General features: G+C 36.2%; 1 pseudogene; it reads left to right on the forward strand.

Moving 5' to 3' along the window:
- Positions 1–17,568: 17,568 nt before the first annotated feature.
- LOC122307469 lies at positions 17,569–18,851 on the forward strand (annotated as a pseudogene).
- The last annotated feature ends 1,772 nt before the right edge of the window (positions 18,852–20,623 follow it).

Here is a 20,623-nt window from a genome sequence, read left to right on the forward strand (position 1 = left end):
ATAAATCTAAATTAAAAAAATATCATTATTTCCATATTTAATGAAAAAATTTGTGTCAATTTTTCCTCTTGAAAAACCTTTTTAATCAAGAAACCACTGAGTCTCTCGTACCAAGCTCTAGGAGTTTGTTTAAGTCCATATAGTGCTTTTGTGAGTTTGAAAACATGATTTGGAAAAATATGATTTTCAAAACCTGGAGGTTGCTCAACATATACCTCTTCATTTATAAAACCATTTAAGAAAACACTTTTAACATCCATTTAAAAAAATTTGAAATTTTTATAACAAACATATGCAAGTAGCATTCGAATAGCTTCTAATCTTGCGACTGGTGCATATGTCTCATCATAATCGATTCCTTATTTTTTATTAAAACCTTGGACTACAAGTCGAGCCTTATTTTTAGTAATGACTCCGAACTCATCTTTCTTGTTTCTAAAAACCCATTTTGTTCCAATAATAGTATGATTTTTGGGTCTAAGAACAAGTGTCCAAACATCATTTCTTTCAAATTGATTTAACTCTTCTTGCATAGCTAGAATCCAAAATTCATTAAGAAGTGCATCATCAATATTTTTGGGTTAAATCTGAGATAGAAAAGCAGTATGATTGCAAATATTTCTAAGAGATGATCGAGTACTTCCACCTCGTGAAGGTTTTTCCAAAATTCGTTCTACTAGATGATCTTTCACAAATTTTCACTGTTTGGTTGCATCTTGTATTAAATTTTGATGATCTTTCCTGATGGTTCCATATTGAACTTCTTCTATTGTGTTCTCTTTGTTGAGATTGAGACTTTTTATATTATTTATACCTCTTGTTTCTTCATCAATAGATTTCTTGGAGAGTGGAGAATTAGATTAATCAAATACTACATGCATAGATTCTTGTACAGTCAAAATCTTTTTATTGAATACTTTATAAGCTTTACTATTAGTAGAATACCCGAGAAAGATACATTCATCAGATTTTGCATCAAATTTGCCTAAATTATCCCTGTCATTCAAAATAAAATATTTGCATCCAAATATATGAAAGTAATTAATGTTGGGCTTTTTCTCATTCCAAAGCTCATAGGGGGTTTTATCTAATTTAAACCTTAGCATAACTCTATTTATAATATAACATACAGTACTTACCGCTTCGGCCCAAAAATAACTAGGCAAGTTATTCTCATTGAGCATTGTTCTTGCCATCTCTTGAAGAGATCTATTTTTCCTCTTTACTATCCCATTTTGTTGAGAAATTCAAGGAGCAGAAAAATTATACACAAAACTATTTTCATCACAAAATGTTTCAATATTTTTATTAACAAACTCTTTTTCCCTATCACTTCGGATACTTGAAATAGTATAACCTTTTTCATTTTGAATTTTCTTGCATAACTTGGTAAAGACATTATGTGCCTCATCTTTATGAGTAAGAAAGATGACCCAAGTATATCTAGAGAAATCATCAACAATAATAAATGCATAATATATTCCTCCTAGACTTACAAATCTATTTGGTCCAAAAAGATCCATGTGTATCAGTTGCAATGGTCTAGTAGTGGAAATATATTTCTTGGTTTTAAAAAAAGTTTTTGTTTGTTTACCAAATTGGCATGCATCACAAATTTTGTCTTTAATAAAATATATTTTTGGTAAACCTCTCACAAGATCATTTTTTAAAAGTTGGAAAATAAGTTCCATGTTGGCATGACCTAGTCTTCTATGCCATAACCAACTAGTTTCATTTTGAGCTGAAAAACAAATTGCATCTTGTGAGGTAATTTCTTCAAAATAGATTGTATAAACATTGTTACTTCTAAAAGTAATAAAACAAATATTACAATCATGATCATTCAAAATAATGCATTTATCCATTTTAAAAGTAACTGTAAATCCTTTATCACATAATTGACTTATGCTCAAAAGATTATATTTTAAACCTTCAACAAGTAGAACATCTTCAATTATAAGAGAAGATTCATTACCAATTTTACCTATTCCCACGATCTTCCCTTTTGAGTTGTTTCCAAATGTCACGTGTCATTCTTCTTTAGATCTAAGATCAAAGAATTTAGTCTTGTCTCCCGTCATGTTTCTTGAACATCCACTATCTAAAAACCATTTGTTTTTACTTGTGGATGACTTCATGCATACCTATAAAAATAATTAAAATGATTTTTCTTGGTATCCAAGTTCTTTGGATCCTTTATTTATTAGTATTAGAAGAAACAAGATTTTTAGGTACCCATATAGTCCTAATAGTTATTGTATGATTTTTTCTAATAGGACAAGTATGATAATTATGACCATTTCTATTACAGAAATTGCAAATAGCATGTGTCATATATGAAGAACTTGAATGATTATAATAATATCTTTTTTTGACAAAATTATTTTTATGAAAAGAATTTTGAATATTGGTCTTTGATGCAGAAGGATTATCAAAGAAATTTTTATAAGGTTTGTATTTTTGTTTTGGCATATATTCTAAGCCTGCATTGACAAAAGCACATCTTTGACTACAAAGAAGTTTTTCAAAATTTCTTTTTCCATTCGTAAAGTTTTCAACAATATTTTCTAAATCAGTTTTCTTTTTATTCAACTCAAGATTTTCATCTTTCAAAATGATACTTTCTTTTCTTAAAATATCAATTTCATTTGTTAAAGAAAATTTTTTCTTTTTCAAAGCAATATACTCGATACCCAATTTTTCAAATTCCTCATATACCTCTTCTAAAACATTTTACAATTTTTCACATGAAGGATCTTCAATATTATCAAGATTTATTACCTCAATATCATCTTTAGCCATAAGATAAAGATTTGCTGATTCTTCATTACTTGTTTCACTATTTGAACTATTTGAATCATCATCCCATGTAGCTTTCATTACTTTCTTACCCTTGTTTCAATTTTTATTTAACAGAGGACAATCTGGTTTGATATGACCAGGTTTATTGCATTTATAATAAATTAAAGTGTCATTTTTATCTGAATCTTTTTTGGAAAACTTTTTGAAGGATTTCTTCGGATGAGTTTTATTTTTCTTTAAGAACCTCTAAATTCTTCTTGTTATCATTGCAACTTCTTCATCTTTGTCTTCATTTTCCTCATCATCATCGCTTTCACTTTCATGAGGAATAGTTTTAAGTGCTAAGCTCTTCTTTGGCTTTCCTTATTCTTCTCCTCTTTTCAATATGTACTCATAGGTGATAAGTGACCCGATGAGTTCATTCACTTCGAGCTAGAGGTCTTTAGCTTCAAGAATCGCTGTCACTTTTGATTCCTAGCGTTTTGGTAGAGAATTGAAAATTTTTCTTACTATCTCCACTTTGGAATAAATTTTGCCAAGAGCTGTTAAGCTGTTTATGATGTTAATAAAACGAGTATGCATATTAGAAATAGATTCATCATCATTCATCTTAAACATTTTATATTCATGAGTAAGAATATAAATTTTTGATTCATTGACTTGCGAAGTTCCTTCATAAGTAACTTCCAAGTTATTCCAAATTTCTTTTGCCGTAGCACAAGTCATTATTCTATTAAATTCATTTTCATTGAGAATATTAAATAATAAATTCATAGCAGTTAAATTCAAAGTATAAAGTCTATTGTCTTCACGATCAAACTCTTCTTCTTCCTTTTTGACCTTTACTCCATCAACCACTTTTGTTGGAATATAAGATCCATTTACAATACATTTCCAGATTTCTCGACCTTGAGCCTGAAAAAATATTTTCATTTTAACTTTCTAGAATGAGTAATTATCTCTACAAAAGAGTGGAGGCCGACTGCTAGATTGACCTTTACCAAATGAAGCTGCAATGTTAGTCATAAGATCTTAACTCAAAAGATAGTTAATCTTATAATAGAGCTCTTAGCTCTGATACCAATTATTACCCAGATGACTAACACAAGAGGGGGGTGAATTGAGTTGTATTTAAAAAAAATAATAATTATAAATCAAATATACAATATAAAATATAAACAAAATACGAAACAGTAATAAATATAAAGAGTAAGGGTAAGAGAGAAGCAAACTCAGTATGTTAACGAGATTCGGCCCCACTGCCTACGTCCTAAGCCTTAAGCTACCCCTTGAGGATCCCCAAATTTACTATTTAACCTCCTTCAGGTGGAGATAGAAACCTATTACACCTTTGAACAACACTGCTACAAAGGATCTGTGTGGAACACCCTCTACACTTGCAATCACCTTGCACGTGGTGATTCAACTATTCTCTGTGTAGAACACTTTCTACACGCACAAGGGTTATACACACCCTTTTACTGATACAAGAGCTGATAGTGGGTAGGTTATCAGAAAACACTCCTCAATGAGTGAAATAAGAACAATACAGTATAAACTATATCTCTCAAAATGAACAAGGATTAAGACTCAATACTTAGAGAAGAGAGAATGAAACCTTTGAATGAATGTTGTATGCTCTTGGTGTTGTGAATGTGAAGCTCTCAAATGATCTATTTATAAGCATATGAGACTTCATATTTAAATTTAAAAAGATTCACATATCAAAGACAACATCATTCACTTTTTTAAAAAATTCAAATAAAAGGTTCTTCTTTTTCAATTATCAAAGATAACATCATTCATTTTTCAAAAATTTCAAACCTAATCTTTTACTTTTGACATATGACAAAAGGAGCACACTTTACTTTTCAAATATTTCAAACCTAATCTTTTATTTTTTGAATATGATAAAAGGAGCACACTTTACTTTTCAAATTTTTCAAACCTAATCTTTTTACCTTTTGCAAATGACAAAAAAAGCACACTTTACTTTTCAAATATTTCAAACAAAAACATCTATCTTTTGCATAAGTCAAAAAAAGTATCAATCATTTTTGAAAATATTCAAATAAAATATGCACATGTGAAAGATGACAATCAATCATCTTTAATATTTTCAAAATTCAACCATTTAATCAAGGTATGCACATGTGAAAGATCACAATCAATCATCTTTCAAAATTTTCAATTTTAATTTTCAAAATATTCATGCACATGTGGAAAATGTATTTTAATGTTTTATGATAAAATATTAATTTTGAACTTTAATCATAATTTCGAATTTTTAAGAGATTTACAACATTACTCTATAACTTTAATGTGAACTTGTTTCCTTCTTGCTCATGCTTGTTTCCTTGATGTGCTTGACTCTATTATGTAGACAACTTGAGTTTGAGACTTCTTTATTCTTTGAAGTCATTTGTTATCATCAAAATCCATGTGTAGATATATAATTAAACAAAACTTGAAACCTTGGGTTCAACACCTTACTACTATTTTACTACTTTTTTACCACTTTTTTTAATTTTTTTAATTTTTCTTTTACTTAATAATTAAGCAAGTGATTATCACTAAAATTATATATTTTTTAAATTTTTTCTTAATGGCTAAGGATGTTAAAAAAATACTCAAAAGAAAATGATAAAAAAATAAATACACTATAAGTGGTAAAATAATGGTAAAAGAGTGGTAAGTATATCATTACACAAATGACACACCCTGCTGGGATTTATGTTTAGGTGCCCTTTTTACCCGTTGGGGTTGTATTGCTTGGACATCAATGAAAGCAGCATCCACAGTAGGGTTATTTATACCACCATCACCACTTTTCAACAATGTGGTGAAGAATGGATCCTCATCAATTAAAGTGTTCATCATTCAACAAAATATTGAAGGACAAAATGTTACTAAAACAGCACATATTAAGCAAAACAAGGCTAACATGTTTTAAAAAAATCATTAAATTCATACCCAGTACATGTTTTGAGGTAAAGCAAGGCCAACATGTTTACAAAATTCAGATTAAGCAAGGCCAACATGTTTACAAAATTCAAATTATGTAGTTTTTAGGATGATGTACAGATTTATCTAAATGCAATTTTTATGAGTTTAATGATGATGTGTAGATTTATCTATATGCAATTAAAACGGGACATAAATACAGGACATAAATGCAAACATGTTAATCCACAAGATAACATATTTATCAAACTCCAAACATGTTAATCCTTAGTATGAAAGTGTTTATCCACTATTGGTGATGTACAAGTCAAAGTCATTGGGGCCATTGATGGTCCAACTTGTATATATGCTCCAATGGTGCATGGAGTGGATGGCCAGATTTTATTGGGTACTAGGTCTTGGTACCTTGTATCAGACATGAATCTTGTCAAGGACATGGTTTTTTTTCCCCCTCTTCTTTTGGAGGAAGTTTGTTGTGTGATGCAATTTTCTCGAGTAAGTCTCCCAATTATAATGTTCTGTTTGATTGTTGAAAGAGTTTATGCCATTTCAATCTTTAGGCCATTCCTTAATTATAGAAACCAACTTTATGTCACCTTTCATAGTCTTGCATTGAATACATAATGTCTTGCATTGAATACATCATGTCAACCATCATTTTCTTTACTTCCTCCAACCTCCACACCCATAGAAATAGAATTAGAATTAATGAACATATAAATACTCAAGAGGGAGTTTGGAATCTCTCTACATTAAAATCAACCTGCATAGTGGTTAAATGGAAGGTGGGGTGTTCCAAGTAAAAAGTATACATAAAGTTCTCTCCCACCAAATCAAAGCCCCCACATCATGACAAATCAAGACTTCCTACCCCAGTTTGAGGAATCTTTGCATTATCAAAGCATGACATACTAATGGATTCCTACTTCCTACATTATTTACTCCTTTACAAAATAATGGATCTTTTTTTTTTTTTAGGTAAAATAGTGGATCTTTTTTACTCTTGGGGAGGCTTAGCTGGAAGCCCAGATAATTAGTGCAGCGCGGAAAATGGTTCTTACTTGTCTTATATGCTGTATTTGACAGAAAGAAAAATTAAAATTTTTAGGAGTGTGAATGGACTAAGGAGGAGCTCAAGACTACTCATTTTGGCTACTTTTATAGACTTTATTGGGCTGAACTTACATGATTTTCTTGTATCTTTGTTGTTTTCTAGATGGGTATTTCTCTTGTATACAACATGTGTACTTGTACAGTTTATATATATATATATTCTTTTACAAAGTGACAAGTAAATAGTTTAAATATAGCAACAATTTTTGAATTATGCTTGCAGTCATTTTTGTGAAGTAATTAATTCCAATGATTCTGAAGCATGAATAGTTTCTTAAAAATGCAGTCTCCTATATTAGGACATTGCATGCATTTACAAATGGAACATTGGCCAAGTATTCTTACGCAACATCACTACAAGCAACTCTAAGATATGGTATATTAATCAAAGTTTTGAAATCGGTTCCGGAGACCATTCTCGTTAAGGCACTGGAACGAAATATTTCGGTACCGGTACGTTTCGGTGTACCATTTCAGAATTAATTATATATTATATATAAATATTTATATGTATATATAAACTAACAATTAATAAAATAAATACATATATATATGTAAGTGTGTATCATGTATATGTGTATATATATAGAAGAATTAAAGATTTATAACATGAATATATATTGAAAAAAATCACAAACTTGAGTTAAGACACAAAAATAAAGGAAAAAAATTAAAGCATAGACAAATTATTAAAAGTAATAATACTTCTAGTGCACGGAAATGGGTATTTGAATTCTAAAAGTACAATTTTATCTATTTTTTTTCAACTTATTTACAAAAGAGCTATTTTTTATTTTTTTTAATTTGAATTTTAATTTCGGACTAGAATTACTATTCCAGCTGGAATTGACCGGAAAGGCTGGAATTTGACCGGAACGGCCAAAATTTGACTTGAAATAGAATAGATACCTATCTCATTCCGGTCACTGTTCCGACACGAAAAATTCTTGCCATTTCGACCGGAACGGAACGATTTTTAAAACTTTGATATGAATAAGCCTTGTGCAAGGACTTGGTCTTGGATTTACATATGCGCTTGCCATATGTTCTTGTCCCTTACAACTGTGGGTTGGAAGGCTCCTAATTACTCATGAAAAAGCTTATGGTGGTGAAATAATAACGGCCCTATTTGCTATAATTTTAAGTGGCCTGTAAATATCTTTCTTGAACTCATACCCTGACCATCATTTCCACCCTTTTTCTTACTTGTGTTTACTCTTTCTTTCTTTCTTTCTATAATAGTGGGCAAGAACAGAAAATCGATTCCATGAGATCTAAAAATCAGAAACCCTAATCTAAAACCAAGAACAACATGAAATGAAGAAATGACAATAAAAAAACACAAAAGCACTTTCACTAATCTAAAACCCTAACTAAAACCGTGAAGAGAAATGGAGAAATCATACTAGAAATAGTAGAAAATTCAAAAAACCAGAAATCGTGATGGTTCCCAAAGCAATCGCAGGCTCCGTCGACAACTGTCGTGAGAGAGAAGTGTACGGATCTGCTTCTTCCAGTGGGGTTGTTTGGATCGAAAAAGGGATGGAGATTCGAAAAGGAGAAACCGTGTGGAGAGAGCTGCAGAAATAATCCCTTTTGGGGGGTTCGGGGAGAGAGAGTGTGGGAGGAGAGAGAAATAACTATTAAAATATAACTTGAAGAGTAAATAGTAGATATGAAAAATTGTAAATATACTGTTTACAGTTAGCTAAATTTTTACAGATAGAGAATCCAATGCAACTTAATTTATGTTAATATTATGCAAAAGTGGCTTTGCATATAGATATGCATAGGCCAACATGGATGCTCTTAGAAGTTTAAAACTACGTCTTGCCTTCTTCGTCTCTTTCCGGCCTCCCAGTCACCAACATGTACACAGGACTCGTATTTCAATCTACTTCATCTTGCGCTTGCTTAGTTATGATCTCCAACTCTTCAAGAAACCTATATTGTTTTGTCTCCTCTCCCAGATTTTCGTTTGTAATTCGAAGCTTCGGGTATTCTTTTAAGTTTTATGCCTCCAAGACTCTCAATTTGAAGATTTTGTTAGGTTTTACCCTTTTAGTGCTTTTTTGTTGCAGATAAAACGTCAAACTGCCCATAATGCCGCACTATTTTCCTCCAAACTAGCGTTGTCTGATATATATATATATATATATTTATATATATATATAGCTCCTCCAATTCAATTTCAGGCTGTTCGGTTCCTGTCGTTTCAGATTTCTGGCAAGGTTCAAGAAATGGGTGTTGATCTCTACTCGGAAAGCAGCTGTGGTAGTGGATACGTACGGAATGAATTTCTGCCCTTTACGACCACTTCTATCTCGGAGCAACTCAACAGGATCTGCAGCAAATCTCGATCTCAAGCGAGCCCCATTGTCAATTAATGATGTTCAAATTCGTAAGCAGAATACTTCTCATATTCGCAGCATGCATCATTAATAAAAGCATCTTGAATTCTCATTCAACTTGGGCTTCAAAGGGTTATCGATCGAAAGCCACCATTAACGAAGAAAGGTCAGGGATTATATGCCAATGCTGTTCCGATTAGTCCTCATGTAGTTCTGAATGTTCAGCATATTTATTTGGCTTTGGTTTATTCTTCTTTAGTGGCAAAGATCATAAGATAGCAGTAACTGACAGGCTTCAATTGCTCTAATTAATGATATATGATAATACTTAATTCTTGTCAATTCACTTGTTAAAAGCTCTTGAATCCGATCCGATTCTTGGCATATCCGATCTCTAATTATGAGTTTTGGGAAAGGAGCGCTCGCAAAGTAATTTTAAGAGATTTAAATTAAAGTAACAATTTTTTTAAATATTTAATTAAATATAGTAGAGTGTAGAGTTATGTTGAACTCATGATTTCTACTCCAATACGATATAAAATTTTAATTTATTTCAAAATTTTAAATAAATAGGAAGAGAAAAATTCAATTATTTGTATGATATTGTTAAAAGAAGATTTTAGACGTGCATGCTTCCAAATTGATATTGATATCTAAGAGTGTTAATGCTCCAAAAATTATACAACAGGCCGGAATGAGAGAAAGAGTCATTCTCAGCTCATTGAGGAGATTTGGATCTCTAACGGCGTGGTTTGATGCCCCTGGCGGTGGTCTGTGTAGTGCATATGGTATCAACACGTATATTCATAGCGGTGAAAGAGAAATAAGAGTAGAGAAAATAAAAGAGAGATGGACACATGGATTCACATGGTTTAGCACTTAGCCTACGTCCATCTAGTTTGGGGAGGGTAGATTCCATTAAAATGTGCTCGTTTAGAGTCTCACATGGCATTTCCTCTCTCAATATACAAGAAAAGCTATAGATGTGCAGAAGTTCCCCTAAAGCTTTCTCTAGAGGTTGAAGAAAAAGAGAGTCCGAAGTCCTCAACCCTTCCCTTGGTCCTTGCTTTAATCTGCCCTTCACTGCGCATGCCAGCCTGCCATGAGGTGACCCGTTTCCCTTGCGTGTCTGAGTGTCTTTGAGTGTCTGAGCAACCTTCCTTTTTCCCACTTCCTTTATGACTTCCTCTTACCCCTCTTGCCACTTGGCTGCTCCCATTGTCCCCTTATCTCCTACTCATTTCCCTTCTTATCCCTAGTTGTAGCCTGGTGGGCTAGGCACAAGTATGGGCTTGGCATCTTCCTCCCGTCAAAATACCCCACGATTCTTAAGGGAAATTTTTCCAAAAAGATGAACTTGAGAATCTTCAAAGGTAAAATATGCAAAAGAAGTCGTATATTCTGCTTGTGTTAAGCGACAAATGCCTCCAAGGGCAAATCTAGGCAGGAGGCTCGTGCGACTGAGTAAGGTGCAAGCGCAGAGCTTGAATGTGGTGAAAGGCTGGCTCAACTGCATAAGGTGTGAGTGCGGAGCTTAGATGAGGCGAGAGGCTTGCCCAACCGTACATGAGCACGAGCACGAACACGAAACCCATCTTGGAGCAACGAGAGAGAGAAAGGCTTGACCGTGTAGAGTGTGAGCATGAAATCCATCTTGGTTCGGCAAGCGAAAGACAAACTCGACTAAGTAGAGCATAAGCACAGGGCTCGTTTGGACAAGGCGTGCAGGAGACAGGCTCAAGAGCGTAAAGTGTGAGCTTGGGGCGCATCTAAACAAGGCATTCAGGAGACAAGGTCAACTGCGTAAAGCACGAGAGCAGGCCCTTCTGGGCTAGCAAGCTGGAGGTTGATGATTCTAAGGACTCGACTTTGTTAGGCGATGGTTGGTGAGTTTCAAAGGCTTGGCCTTACCCCACAACGAATCTAGAGACTTAACTTCATGGCAAGTATAGAAACTCGACTTTGTTGGACGGGGAGTTGACGAGTTTTGAAGACTTATCCTTACCCTATAACGAGTCTAGGGACCCGACTTCGTGTCAAATCTAGAAACTCGACTTTGTTGGACCCAAGTGAGGGGGGGTCGGCGAGTCTAGGAGACTTGGCATTACCCTTCAACGAATCTAGGGACCCGATTTCGTGGCAAGTTTAAAGACTTGGCTTTGTTGGATGAGGGGTTAACGAGTCTCAAAGACTTGGTTTTACCTCCCAGCGAGTCTAAGGACCCTACTTTGTGGCTAGTCTAGAGACTCAACTTTGTTAAACGGGGGGTTAGCGAGTCTCAAAAACTTGGCCTTACCTCGTAGCTAGTCTAGGGACCTAAACAGATTAATTCCAAGCCTACAAGGTGAGTCCGAGCAAATGGCATCCATTGTGTGTGCAGCCAACCAAGGAAGACCAATGTGACACGTTGCACATACCATGCAACATGCCTAGAAGGTAGCCCGAGTCAGGTGAGGCACTCCCGAGCAGGATACTAACAAGCCGGGCAAACTTGTGGCGTTCCCGAGTCTGGTGATTTCAGAGCGAGTGGAGAGTTCACCTTGAGCAAGTGAGTTTTTCCCGTGCAGGTGACTTAAGCATTCTATCTGAGCAAACTCTCATGCAGATGACTCCCTAACAAGAGAGGCCTTCCTTGCAAATAAGGATCCAGGTAGATGGGGCGCAACTGAGGTGCTGCGCAGTAAGTCCCGTGTTGTGCATGGTGTTTCCCAAGCTATATGCAGAGTCCTATGTCATGGTGTTTCCCTATCCGTATGCAATCTTGTGCCAAGGAGAATCTCCGAACCATATGTAGAGTCCCGTGTTGTGCATGGTGTTTTCTCGAGCCGCATGCAGTCTCGTGTAGTGCATGCTGTTTTCTTGAGCCGCACGCAATCCCTTGCCATGGAAATTCTCCGAGATGCATTTAGTCTCCCATGTTGTGCATGGTGTTTTCCCAAGTTATATACAAAGTCCTTTGTCGTGGTTTTTACTTAGTCGCATGTAGTCCTGTGTCGTGGAGATTCTTCGAGCTGCATGTAGACTCCAGTGCATGGTTTCCGAGCAAGGGACTTTCCCGAGCGAAGGAGACTTTGAAGCCAAGGAGGCGCGGAGCTAAGGGGCTGCCTAGTAGGTGGAGCATGCCACCGAGCGGTGGAGTTTTCCCAGTCGCATTCTATGCCCCGAGTTGTGGAGTTCTTCCAAGTGGAGGAGTCCCGGGTCATGGAGTCTCTCGAGCTACCTGTGGAGTCCCGAGCCATGCTTCTGAGCAGAGTAATCCCTGGGCTATGGAGGTGTTTTTCCCAAGTTGGTGGCCTCCGAGCCAGGTTGACGACTTCTGTGTTGGTGGTGTCCAAGTTGGAGACTGAGCGGTGGGTCAAGGTTGTAGAGTGTGTGAGCAATGGTCGTGCATGTGCGCTAGCCGTGGTGCTTAGGGACCATGCCAATGTAGATAAACTTCCTTCATCGCACCATGGTTATTATCCCCTATGCACAGCAAGGTGCACACGGGGTAGGACGTCAACGGCCAAGGTGGACGAGGCCGTCAAGGTTGAGCCAAAGAGTTCCGGCGGTTCACGTAGTGACGGCCGACAGTGCAACCATGCTCATGACTGGAGGCCGCGAGCTCCTTGTCATGCTCAGAGGGGCACGGCTATCGACCACCCCGTGCCAGCCGCCAATGTCAGGGACACCACTAGTGCATCCCAACAGCGCCGACGGACCACAAGGGTCTCCACCGGTGTCCATCCTCTGGCAACACGGTTGGGCCATGCAATGGCCAATTAGTCCAGCAAATTTTGCTCACGCAGGACCGCTCCCGGGTGAAGGGGACGGTCGCAGGTCAGATGATGCAGGTGACCAGAATGTTGGCCAAGGGCGCCATGCCCAGGTTGTGCCAAGGTGCAGCCGAGGCACCATCGGGAGCCGATCTGGATGTGGTCTAGGATGAACCACGCCGTGGGGAGGGGGATGGTCGGCGACCACCAAGGATTACCCAAATGGCATTGGCGATCCTTATGGTGGCTGCCTACGCCACTCCTGGTGTGATGCCCCCAAATTCCTTTTGGGATTGGACAGACATTTGAAGCGTCGAGACATGTAACACAAGGTTACCTGCCCCCATTCATGACATATAAGATGCAATGTTCCTAACATGCATCTAACATTATGCAATATTCGCAGCGGATAAATTATTTTTTTAGCAATACTATGCACCAAATTGAAAATATCCCAAATGCTTAAAACATACTTGATATATAAAGACTCGTTGAACAACTAAGATCATAACACTAGTCCAAAATGATTATGATTCAAAAACTACTGGAGATGCAACTCCATCATACAAGTAGTAATTTACATTAACTACTATATTAACATTGACGTCGCATCGTCGCTCAGTCAACTGTGTCTAGTTGGTCAGCTCCTGATTCTCTTTCAGATCCTGTAACAAGATCTACCATTCAGGGGGAATGGTAGTTGGGACTACCACAGTGAGATTTGATTACAAATCTCAGCAAGTTAACAAAAAACTTCCACACAGGCTAATGATGCATGGATGACAGTAAAAGTATAAATGTATAATCAAATTCATAAGTAATTAAAGCATAACTTGGCATACAACATAGCATAATTGACATAACTTAAATTGAAACATGAACTGAACTTGACTTGACATGAACTTGATCTGAAATTTGACTTATCATGAATTTGTTCTGAAACTTGACTTAACATGAAAAATACATACTCCACAGTTGTTGTGGCCCTATGTATTCTACGTGTAAATACATACTCCACAGTTGTTGTGGCTCCATGTATTTTACACAAACTTGACTTAACATGAAAAATACATACTCCACAGTTATTGTGGCCCCATGTATTCTACGTGTAAATACATACTCCACAGTTGTTGTGGCCTCATGTATTCTACACAAACTTGACTTAACATGAAAAATACATACTCCACAGTTGTTGTGGCCCCATGTATTCTACGTGTAAATACATACTCTACAGTTGTTGTGGCCTCATGTATTATACGGAAACTTATTCTTTAACTGCTTAAATACATACTCCACAGTTGTTGTGGCCCCATGTATTCTACGTGTCACAATTGTTGTGTCTCACGTAGTGTATGCGTCACAATTGCTGTGACTCCATACATAAGTAATCAAGATAAAACGTGATTGGAATACGAAATGACTAAAGCCCTGACGTAACATAACGTGACTTGAACATAACTTGAAATACATGACCAACTTGAAATAGAAACATTTCGTAACATAGCATAACATATAATAAACAACATAGTTAACATGACATAATTGCAACAGTGAATATTACATGACTTGACATATATGTAATAGATGGTATACTTAGCATGACGTACTTGTAATATACAGTAATACATAACAGAATATATTATGTAACAGATAAAAATTTATGACAGAATAAATTCTGTATAATAGACAATTACGTGATAACTTGGCATGGCATGACATATATGATAACACACATACATACAGTGTAGTTCCTTTACTTAGCACACATACACAATAGACTGCTAGTAAGTTAAAAGCTAACTTACCTCGATCTCCGCGTTTCTTATAAAACCTTAAGCGCGATCACGAGGATCTGTAATTAGTGATTCTAAAAGTTAGCACTAAATTATTAATAAATTGAAATATGGAAAATACTAACTTAAAGAGTAAAATTTCTATTTTACTCTCTGCATGTAGGAAAATGACAGTTTTACTCATAACTTAAGGATTTTGCATACTAACTCCAAAAGTCACTAAAATTTACATGCCTCATGTAAATTTTATCCTCAATTCATATATCAATTTAGAAAAATTTAAAACTAATCACAACTATTAAAACTCCCTAGGGCCGAAATTCTCATATGTTATTTCTATTGATTTTTGTTTCCAACTTGTTTTGATCAACCTTTTGATCTATGACTTATAAATATGTGATCTTCAAACCAAACCATCACATGGTTTAAAAAGATGTCCTAAAACATATATAAGCTTCTAATTCAAGATCACATGGTTAAAAATTAACCAAAACATAAATTTAGCCAAGAACATCCACACTTTGGCTTATTTGAATATCTCTTTACATAAAATTTCATATCTTTGAAACTAACATCAAATATATTCAAAATAATAATATAACATGTATATAAGATGCTTAGGATCCTCCAATAAAATTATCAAAGTCATTGGAATAGGTTTAGACCACCAAAGAGTTAAACTTTCTCAAAACAGAAACTGTTTTTCCTCTTCCAGTTTCTAAGTTTCTAAATCTAAGAAAATCTTTCATCAAAACATTTAATCATGCAAAAATTCTCAACCAATAGTCATATATACATCTTAACAATACTCCATAAAAATTTCGGACCAATATCTATCCATTAGCTTGGTCAACAACTCCAAACTATAACATATTCTCCAGTTTATCTCCCAAAATGACCTTTCTATAGTTTACATAATATTTTACTGACCAAATGATCTTCAAATGGGACAAATAAGATATACATGTAAACTACACTAAAAAATAAACAATTTATATGAAGGAGACTTTATGATAAAACACTTAAAAAAGCTTTGAAATGGGCGTGCAAAAGAACTCCTAAAAGCTGTCCAAGAGAAAGTGTTTGATATTCTTTTAAAGGAACGTGTAAATGAAGATAAGTTCGTGGGTGATGACTGGAGATGCTTATGGATGAGATAAGGAAGATGATAAGGCTGGAGTTGAGAGTTGAGTGTAGTTTTCTCCTACCCAAAATATCTATAAAAGATTATCTCAAAATATTCTATCCAATAATATCTACAAAAATCAGTTTAAGATATTTTCCAAATGTGGAGTAGAATTGGAAGAGTAAGGTGGTTAAAATCTTTCCATGTGTATTTTAAATCTCTATTCTTAAGATATTTTCCAAATGTGTATTTTGCTTAGGTGTCATGATCTCACACCTTGATTTCTTTCACAATTCCATCTAATGGTTTCTCTTTGTGCTAAGTATCTAATACTATTAATTATGTGTGGTTAAGATCTTGCCAAGTGTCCAAATAAAATTTCGCTAACCTAATTTGGACATTTCACACTGTGATTTTGAAAACACTGCGCTTAGTTGTTTACCGAGGTTACCATTCACTCCAAAAATAAACGTAATAAACTTAGTACTGAAAAATCCTAAATATTCAATTAAGCCTAGTGGTGTAGACTATAATGTATTCTGACACTTCTAACTATCTCAAATAATTAAAATCGCATTTCTGGCACCATAGTGAGTGATAACACTAACTATGTTGACAGGCTAAAACCTCTGCGATTAGTGGATTCGTGAAAGCTTATAGAGTCTTCACGAGATTCCTAAAGTTAATAGAAATTCCACAATTGAATTTCTAGCGGGCAGTTACATCTGGTCTATGCCACATCGGATCGTGGCACCATTGGGTGCACGGCTTGCACCCAGTTGCTGCCATGCATGGCACTGTACATGCCATGCATGTGCAGGACGTGCACACTGTGCACTTAATTGACAGTGCCATGGGGTAATGTGCATTTAAGTACACAACGTTCAGCTCACGGTTGGTGCCCTTGCAATGAGAGATGAGAAGCCAATTGAGCTGTGAATTGTACACTTTAAGCTATGCCTGTGCCTGTCCTACTATTTTGTGCTTGCGCAATTGAAATACACCGACTGAGATGCATGTACCGCTCAAGCGTCTTAGTAGTTTTGGGCTTGCAGATTTAGACAATTGCGTCAATATATATATATAATTTTTATGAAAATAAAAGTCGTAAGTTCAAGAACATTTATCTGGGGAACTTCCATTTGCCCACTCGGTGACTATTTAGCATACCGAAAAATCATCATTCTCCCACCTCCAGCTTAGAAAGTGTTCAGATCCTACAGACGAAACCACTGTTGATGCTTTAAAAATCGCACAACAGGCCAGAATGAGAGAAAGAGTCATTCCCAGCCCACTGAGGAGATTTGGGCCTCAAACGGCATGATTTGATGCCCTCAGCAGTGGTCCGGTGCGGCGAGTATGGTGTTGGTGGGTATATTCATGGTGGTGAAAAGAAAATAAGAGCAAGAAAATGAAAGAGAGATGAACACACGGATTCACGTGCTTTGGCACTTGGTTTACATCCATTGGGGTTTGGGGAGGAGAGATTCCATTTTAATGTGTTTGTTTACAGTCTCTTATGGCCTCTCCTCTCTCACTGTACAAGAAAAGCTATGGATGTGCATAAGTTCGCCGGTACCTCTTTCTTGAGAGGTTGAAAAAGAAGAGAGTCCAAAGTCCCCAGCCCTTCCCTTAGTCCTTGCTTTTAGTGGCCCTAGTCATTAATGCGTTCCAGAGATGCAAAGAATGATCATTTCACTGTGGAGGAATCCTATGGAATTTTGGATCAATGACCCCGAAGAGAAATACTTGTTCAGATGCGAAGAAACTGACCAACTCATTCAAAAATAAAGTAGGACAAGGAGGATATGGTGTTGTATACAAAGGGGAACTACCTGATGGGCGTATTGTAGCAGTGAAAGTCTTGGGCGAGTCCAAAGGTAATGGAGAAGAATTTATAAACGAAGTGGCTAGTATTAGTAGAACATCACATGTCAATATAGTCACTCTTTTAGGTTTTTGCTATGAGAGGACTAAAAGAGCTCTAATCTATGAATTTGTGCAAAATGGATCTCTTGATAAGTTCATAAATGAGAAAGGATCTTCAATCACAAATCGTTACTTGGACAGCAAGATCATGTTCCAAATTGCAGTTGGCATTGCTCGAGGACTAGAATATTTACACCGAGGTTGTAGGACTAGGATTCTACATTTTGACATAAAACCTCACAATATACTTTTGGATGAGAATTTATGCCCAAAAATCTCTGATTTTGGTCTTGCTAAACTATGCAAAACAAAGGAGATCAGTATTGTGTCAATGACGGGCATGAGAGGAACTGCAGGATATATTGCACCTGAAGTGTTTAGTAGATACTTTGGCGGAGTCTCTCACAAGTCCGACGTCTACAGTTATGGCATGTTGGTTCTTGAAATGGTTGCGGGAAGAAAAAATCTTGATGATGGGATACTCTCTCATAGCAGTGAAAATTATTTTCCTAACTGGATTTATGACAAACTTGAAAAGGGTGAGACTTATGATACTTCTGGGGATATTACAGATGATGGTCAAGACAACATGATAAAAAGGATGATAATGGTGAGTTTGTGGTGCATTCAGACCAATCCTTCGGATCGGCCATCAATGGGTAAGGTGATAGATATGTTAGAATGTAACTTTCAATTACCTCAATTTCCACCAAAACCTTTCCTAAACTCTCCTACGAGGTCAGCTCAACATGGTTCTTCCGCCAGTACTACTTCGTAATCATAAAACTCAAACACATAAAATGGATAGAATTGCTACATAGGATTCAGATTTTTTGAATGATCAAGTGATTGTCTTGACATTTCAATTTGAGGAGTGGTACTGTGCAAGAAATCTTCTTTGTTGGAAAAGAATGGATCCCAAATAAGGCAAGGGCGCTGTAGGATCAGCATTGTGAAAAACTACGTTTACTCCCTTTTTTTCACTTAATTTACAACATTGAGTTTGTGGTGCATTCAACTAATCCTTCAGAGCGGCCATCCATGGGGTTAGGTTATAGAGATGTTGGAAGATACCCTTCTTCAATCCAAGGGGTACAATTTTTGCTAAAACCGTCCCTGAGTTCGCCTACATGCATGCAGGTCACCTCAAGTTGGATGTCTCTTACAACTTGATTTCACACTCCGTCGTTAATTTTTACATTTTGTTAGAGAAATTTCGTCAAATTTCTTTCTTTTCCTATACGATTGTTTCTTGATCCCTCTCTCTCTTTCACAAAATGCATACCCATCTCTTCCCACCTCTCGCCATTTTCTTCTTCATAATAATGGCAATAACCTTAATCAAATTCCCACCATCTCTGCACGCCATTGATGATGAGCTGTACCTCAACCGCAGCGCACCCTTTTCATGTTCTGGTATCCTGAACCTGCAGGGTTATCCTTTCTGGGGATCAAATAGGCCAGAATATTGTGGTCACCCAGGTTTCGAGTTGAACTGCAGCGGCGATGCCCCACAGCTCTATATCCCGCACGGGTATTATCGAGTCCTTGAAATCAATTATTCGTCGCGGATTCTCAAGGTTGTTAGAGCGGTTTGCTGGAGCATGATCTGTCCTAACAATTACGCTAATTCCACCATTAATTTCACCCTCTTTTCTCACACTCCAGATATATACTACGAACGTTAAGCTCTACTACGAGTGCAGTATATAGTATGTATCTCATTCGAGAGCAGCCGGATGGCTTTCCTTTTATTTGCACCAGAAACAGTAACAGCTTTACCAATTACTATAAGAGGTCCAATGAGCACTGCGTGTACTTACATTTTGGATGCTTGTCAAATAATTCCATGGTCTGGAGGAAAAGAGATGCAAAGAATCATGATCACTTCATCGCGGAGGAAGTCTTATTCAGAAGTGAAGGAACCGACCAACTCATTTAATGATAAAGTAGGACAAGGAGGATATGCTTGTCTTCAAAAAGATTCTGGCCCTCCGAAAGATCAAAGCCCCAGCTAGCTGTAAGATTATAATTTTATTCTCAGTCGACTCAACACGGTTAATTTTGCTTTCACCATGATCAGTTTCCGGCCAAGTTTTAGAATCAACATTCAAGTTCATCCCTGTACGCACAGAACATCATTAATGTTCGTTCCAATTATAAGTACTGATCGACAACTAACGTGTCAAACGTTTCAGTCTTATCATGAGGTGATCAATTTATTTTTGTCAGCCCTTTTTTCATTTCTTTTGGGTTATTAAAACATCTCATGAATATCCAAGAGTGGGAGAGCGGCCAACATTATATATTTTAGCCCACGGGCTTCGAAAATGTTCGCAAGCTACCATGCATGCGCGCAGTGGCCATGCTGTCCATTCCGGCCGGGCACGTACGTAGAACAGATGATCAGTTAGAAAGGAATTGAAGTTGTCAAGTTTTTGATCAAATTCTGGGATCCCAAGTAATTAAAAAAAAAAAATAGAGAGGGACAAATGAAATGTATAGTATAGTCTTCTTTTTTTTTTAATATTTAATATTAAATAAATAATATTTATAATTATGGAGTACGTGAGGCCTTATAATTCATTTTAAAAAAATAAGTCAATATAAAATTTACAATAAAAAAATTAATTTTTTAATAGTTACATCATCACTCTTTTTCAGATTAACGATGGTGCGGTATTAATTTGGACAATACCGTACAATCATTTTGATATTTGGGCAGTACCACACGTTGTGTCTACCATTAGTCGCAATGACATTTTTAATTTACACTATAAATATTCTACT

This window comes from Carya illinoinensis, chromosome 4 (genome assembly GCF_018687715.1).
Source record: "Carya illinoinensis cultivar Pawnee chromosome 4, C.illinoinensisPawnee_v1, whole genome shotgun sequence".
In the NCBI taxonomy this organism is placed as follows: Eukaryota; Viridiplantae; Streptophyta; class Magnoliopsida; order Fagales; family Juglandaceae; genus Carya; species Carya illinoinensis.